The sequence below is a fragment of the Dioscorea cayenensis genome, chromosome 18, assembly GCF_009730915.1.
Source record: "Dioscorea cayenensis subsp. rotundata cultivar TDr96_F1 chromosome 18, TDr96_F1_v2_PseudoChromosome.rev07_lg8_w22 25.fasta, whole genome shotgun sequence".
Classification (NCBI taxonomy): domain Eukaryota; kingdom Viridiplantae; phylum Streptophyta; class Magnoliopsida; order Dioscoreales; family Dioscoreaceae; genus Dioscorea; species Dioscorea cayenensis.
In genome coordinates, this window is record NC_052488.1 from 2,933,913 (window position 1) to 2,939,985 (window position 6,073).

Here is a 6,073-nt window from a genome sequence, read left to right on the forward strand (position 1 = left end):
GTGGTTGTTGATGGTGATACGCATGGCTGGCTGGAGTAAGGAGGATGGAAATGCTACACCGGAAGGCCATCATGTTACTAGCCGTTAATAAGCCACTCGATTGGTCGATATTCTGACAAGCTATGCCGGTTCCAATGGTGCAACCAACTGTCACCGAACGTGGAGCGCCACCTATTCACCCCTGATGAGGAAATCATCATCGTCCTCGCTCATGCTCGGTTTGGTGTCCGATGGGTGACGATCGCATGACTGCTCTCTGGCCAAACTGACGACGGCGCCGACGAGATGATGACAGACCTGTTTCCGTAGCCCCCAGAGAAAACATCGTTGGAGAGTATGAAGAACGCCGCCGTGAAACGCATGGAATTCACAAAGATGTACGGGAGAATGAGCTTTTAAAAGAGAATAACACCGGTGAAGAAGAGAATGCTCGCGCCACTTCTTTTTAATTCAGTTCTTCCCGTTCTCGACTCTACTCAAGTCCGAGGCTAGAAAAGTGAAGAAATGAAGAAGCAACGGAAATCTCTATGCCGACAACCAAGATGGGGATGATGGATTCAGTTTACTTCGTTGGAAGGAACAAGATCCTTTCCTGTATAAACGCCACCGTCCAACTGAATTTAATTATCCAAAGTCAAGGAGTTGTTATCGGAGTCTGTACACTACTGCCAAGCCTCATGAGTAAAAAAAATTGGAACCATAAGTGATGAAGTACCTTCTTCGTGCATGGGTGCAACTGCTGCAATATCAAGCGTACCAGCAAGTGGAATTGGAGGATAAGGATTTGGAACTGAAAGAATGAGGCAAAACATTCCAAAATCTATATCTTGGGGTGCAATCGTGCTAGTTGCGGTGCATGAAAAAAAATATGATGAAGAGCATACTAATGAAGCCAACATCAGTTGTGTGGGTTAGTGCCTGTTAAAGTCATGCTAATGTGGAGCTTAACGAGTTGCAACTAAACAGATCGATGGATCATATACACTGTTATATGGTGTTGGATGAGTGTGAGGAAATAACACTGCATAATGTGAATATTGAGAAGGCTAAATAAGAAGATGACAGTGATCAAGATCTCATGAAATTTCAAAAGAAAGTGATGATGAGGATAATGATGGTGATGGTGATAATTTGCAAATACTGATGAACATGAACAATGGGCATGTCCATATACAATCTTCTCATATGCCACTCATATTCGCTTCAGATGATATTTACCATATGAAGGAGCATAAAGATGTGAAGATTATGATTATTGATGTCACTTTTAATTTCTGTTAAGATTTTCAATGGCTTGACATTTAAAACAACAGTGCTTGGAGGAATATCATTGGAATTAATGAATTTTATAAAGAAATTTAGTTTGCCAAGTAACCATTAAGTTTACAGAAAGCTCTTTTATAGCCGGTTGCATTCATGCATTAATCGAGTAACTGATAAAAGGATTTGTGGCACCTTGTTAATTTTATTTGTCAAAACAAATGGTATTTATGGCCATGCATAACATGCATTACATGTATGTATGCAAGCATGTACACACTACCATCCGCATGAAGTTATTACGCTTTATGAAAAGTTAATGCTCAGAAAGTGTTATCTTTACCCTCATTTATTCTTTAATACCTTGGAGAACATCTTCATGTTTCTTGGATTTTCATTCTATTCATGGATCTAAATTCTTGTTAAAAAAAAAAAGGGGCCCACCATGAAAGAGATACAAATGGAATTTTCAAAATGAGATGCATGTATGCATGCATGCTCACGTACCTAAGAGGCCGGTCCCACCGAAAAAAATAAAAAAAATAAAATAAAAAATCATCATGTAATGATTTGCATGCATTGTCACGTGCATTGTTTATTTCGTAACAAGAAGCGGGTCTGGCCTTTTAAGCTTGGATGTTAATTTGATACATAGCATTTTACAAGGCATAAATATGTGGTTGATGAAGACTCGATAAAATATTCATTCTGAAGCCATGATAAGCATGTTCACACGAATCACACCAAAGCGATTATGAAGTATCCTTTAAACATGTTTATACCGAAGCAATGTCAAGAATGCATATTTTGGGGCAGTGACAAATTCTTTTAAAAAGTATACAAATTTCAAGGCAATAATGATGTATTAAAAAGCGAATAAGGTTAAAATGAACTAGATGGTGATAATGATGATGGTCATGCATGGCATATGGAGGGACCCTGCCATTGCTTATTCATGGAAAAATATATATATATATATGAGAAGTATGCATACTCACCACTATTATGTATGATCATGTATACCTTTAGTCATGCATGGCATGTATGAAGCTGTGTGTTGAATCAAGGAACATGGGACCCACCATTGCCCATGCATGCATGTGAAAGGAAATAAAATGAAATAAAAGAAAAAGCATGAAAAATGAGGGAGCATGATATTGTGTTTGCATGCGTACGTGAACCATTCAAAAGATGCACATGGGATAAGCATGGATTAATATATATATATATATATATATATTGAGAAATGATAATCATTTTAGGATGTATGAACTGGTTGACTCTTTCATTTATATTCATGGACTACATTTAATGTTGCACATGCATTGCAACTTTCAAGCTTAACAAATATGGACCCAAATTAAGATTGGAGTTATGTAAAATGAATGCATCAATCCAATGCGGAGAATTCATTTCAAAGCAATGGCAGGAAACTTATATCGAGGCAGCGGCAATTTCTAATGAGATATATATTTTATAACGATAACAAAGCATGCAATGCAATGACAAGACACATGCAGCGACAGTGACATATATATATTATATGTTTATATCTAAAGGATGTAATGAATATAAATATATATATTAAATAATAAAATTTATAATTCACAAATTTTCTTGCCTTACTTGTACTTGAGCCCTTAATCGGAGGTTCCTAAGACTTCAGTTTAGAATAATTAATAATGGAGGCTTGCCTTTATTAGGAATGCAAGAGCCTACAAAGGAAAAAAAATAAAATGAAATAACATTTGTGATTCGACGTATCGCCTGGTGTCTATTCACCGACACGATGCCAGAGCGCGTATTTTCAATCCCACAAATTCTGGCACACCCGGTGGGACCTCTTTTAATTCCTCCTCCCATCTTTGAGGCTCAAGTACAAGTAAAGGCATTACTTCTTATAATTCATGTACAAGAAAAATTAATATTGATATTTTTAATGCAGGTGAAATGGCGTTTCAGAGTTCAATTGCATCCGGAAGCCCGAAGCTCACTATTTTCCTGGGAGAAGGATAGGAAGTCCAACTGCCTAACTGTGTTTTCAACACTGGAGCTGCTGGAGCTGAGATGAGGTTTGGTACCATCTCTGAATCTGTACAATTCGTGAAAAGAACTTCATATCCTAAGGAAAACCTGATGGTCCCACGTTTGCCATCTAGGGGTCGTTGCCCAAATGTCATTATTCCTGCACTTGAGAAGCATACTTCTGATGAGAAACCAAGAACCTCTATCTTTCAGAGGCTATCATGTCCAAAAAAGATAGTTTTTGCAGATGATGAAGATGACGAACCCACTTTCACTGTTACTGCCAAAGGGAAGGAAAGTGGGATTTTTCTATCTGAATAAGCTAAGACAAGGAAAAGTGTGTTTTCAAGGCTGACTCCCAAGAAGATGAAAATCCCAAATCACAAATTAAATTTTGTGTCATTCCAAAATCAAAAGGATAATTGAATGGGTTCCTTCAAAAACTCATTTGGACCACTTAATATGGTTAAGAAGAATGCAACCGCTGTAGCGCTGCGTTACCAGCCATATGACAGGAAAAGCGGTAGACCACCAAAATCTCATAAGACTTCCTTTGGCAAAAATATTTATAAGATATATGCAGAATCAAAAAAATTGCAATCAGACAAGTTGAAGCCAAGGGAATTTTATCAAAAGAAGAAACAGTTAGTGCTGAAAGCACGTAAAACTGTTTTTGATCGAATCGCTTTTCCAAATGATCAAGTTTCACAACTCCAGGCTTCACAGGGTCAAGCTTCAGTTTCTCACTCAAAGTTTGACCGAAAGAAGAGGAGTGAAGATGAATATATGTCTGATGGTGATATTGAATACATACTGTCCGAATGATTACTGAAGCTCAGGGAGATCCGACAGCTGAACAAGTTTAACCAGGGCCAGTCACAAGATCTCGTAGATGGGCACCAGACTCTCAAAGCATGGTTAGAGAACAAGGTTCAAGTCATAGGGAAGCAGTTTTTGGTTTAGACCAGAACAACATCATCATGAAGAAATTCCAAGAAATGGAAAATAGTGAAGCAGAATACAAGAAGATGAATGAAAATATGATGGTGTTAATGGATACAGTTTTCCAGATGCAAAAGCAGATGGCAGCCTTGATGGAAAATGGCCCCGAACAGGTACAGAGGCCAAATAATCTAATCCCTCAACCAAAAGAGACTACTCAAGCAGTGGGCCCAGAAGGAACAACAAGTATCTCAATCCAAGAACATTATGTTGTAATAACTCGGGAGGAGATACAACAGATGGTGGCTACTGAACTCAAACATGCCAAAAATAGCAAGATAAGAGTTGATAGTAACAAACCTTATCCCGCCTATCATGATTTAGTACCCTATCCCAAAGGATACAATGTGCCTAAATTCAAACAATTCAATGGGATTGGTAATCCTAATCAACACTTGGCCCACTTTGTGATAGCATGTGGAGACACAAGTGCAAAATCATCACTTCTCCTTAGACAATTTTCTGCCAGTCTCACAAGAGTTGCATTTGAGTGGTATACAAGTTTGCAACCTGACTCGATTCAAAATTGGCAACAGCTGGAAGATGCGTTTCGAGTACGGTTTGGAGGTGTCAGTGATAAGATTACAATAGCTGATCTTGCGGCCACTCGCCAAAACAAAGATGAGAAAGTAGTTGATTACATTATGAGATGGAGAAACCTGAGTATTAAATGTGAACAACCTCTGGACCAACCTCAAGCAGTTGGATTGTTACTCGGGAACATTGATAGCTGGATGACACCTTTCTTAAGTACATCTGGCATCACAACATTTCAAGAGTTAATCTCACAAGCCAAGAAATTGGAAAGGACTAGCCCAAGGGTGTTGTCTAATTTCCAAACTTCCAGAAATGATAAACCTAAAAAAGCAGAAGGTGTCAAGTACATTGCTACAGCCTTCAATGTTGATAAAGGAAAAAGCACTATAGAATCATATAAACCAGAACAAGCTAAGCCACTCAGCTTAGGTGCTCCTGGAACTGAACCAAGGCCCATTCCTTCTTTGAAAGACAGAATGAACAAAAATGGAGGTCTTCAATTGCCTGAATGCAAAAGACCAAAAGAACAAAGTAAAAAGAATCATCCTAATTATTGCCCATACCATAGAGTTTTGGGACATACAATTGAAGACTGCTATGTCTTTAAAGATTGGCTTGAATGTCAATATCAAGAAGGGAAGATTACATTCTCCAAAAGTGTTCTCTTTGAACAGCCTGCTAAACATATCCGATATGTGACTACCCCAGACTATGAGGGATTATCCCAAGGGGAAATCACAGTGGTGGGTAATAAAATAATGCTCCCGTCTGTATTTGATGGTAAACCTCCTTCTGTTCCAGAAGAATTGTGGGAAGTATTCATATCCAAAAAGTCAAAGAAAATGCTAAAGAAGTTGGCTGAGCTTCAAGGGATCAAGTGGAGAAATGTCGAGAAACCTCCTGAGGGACTTCCAGTAAAGCAAACCAAGAAGAAAAATAAGAAGAAAAAGCAAACACACGAGCACTCAAAACACAAGAAATCCATCATAGAACAATATATTAAATCACTTGAAGAATATGAACAGAAGGAAAAGGTGTTGATCACTCTTAAAGAGTATTTCCATGAGGAAGTGAAAGAGCTACTTGAGGAATTAGATGAAGAAAATGATGAAACGATTCAAGTGGAAACTTGCAGGGCTATTTCTGGAGGTGAATACCCCATATATAACCAAAATAATGATGAAGATAGTTTTTCTGAGTCAGAAAAACTGTATGATTGCCATGGTCGGAATTATATTAGCAAGAACCA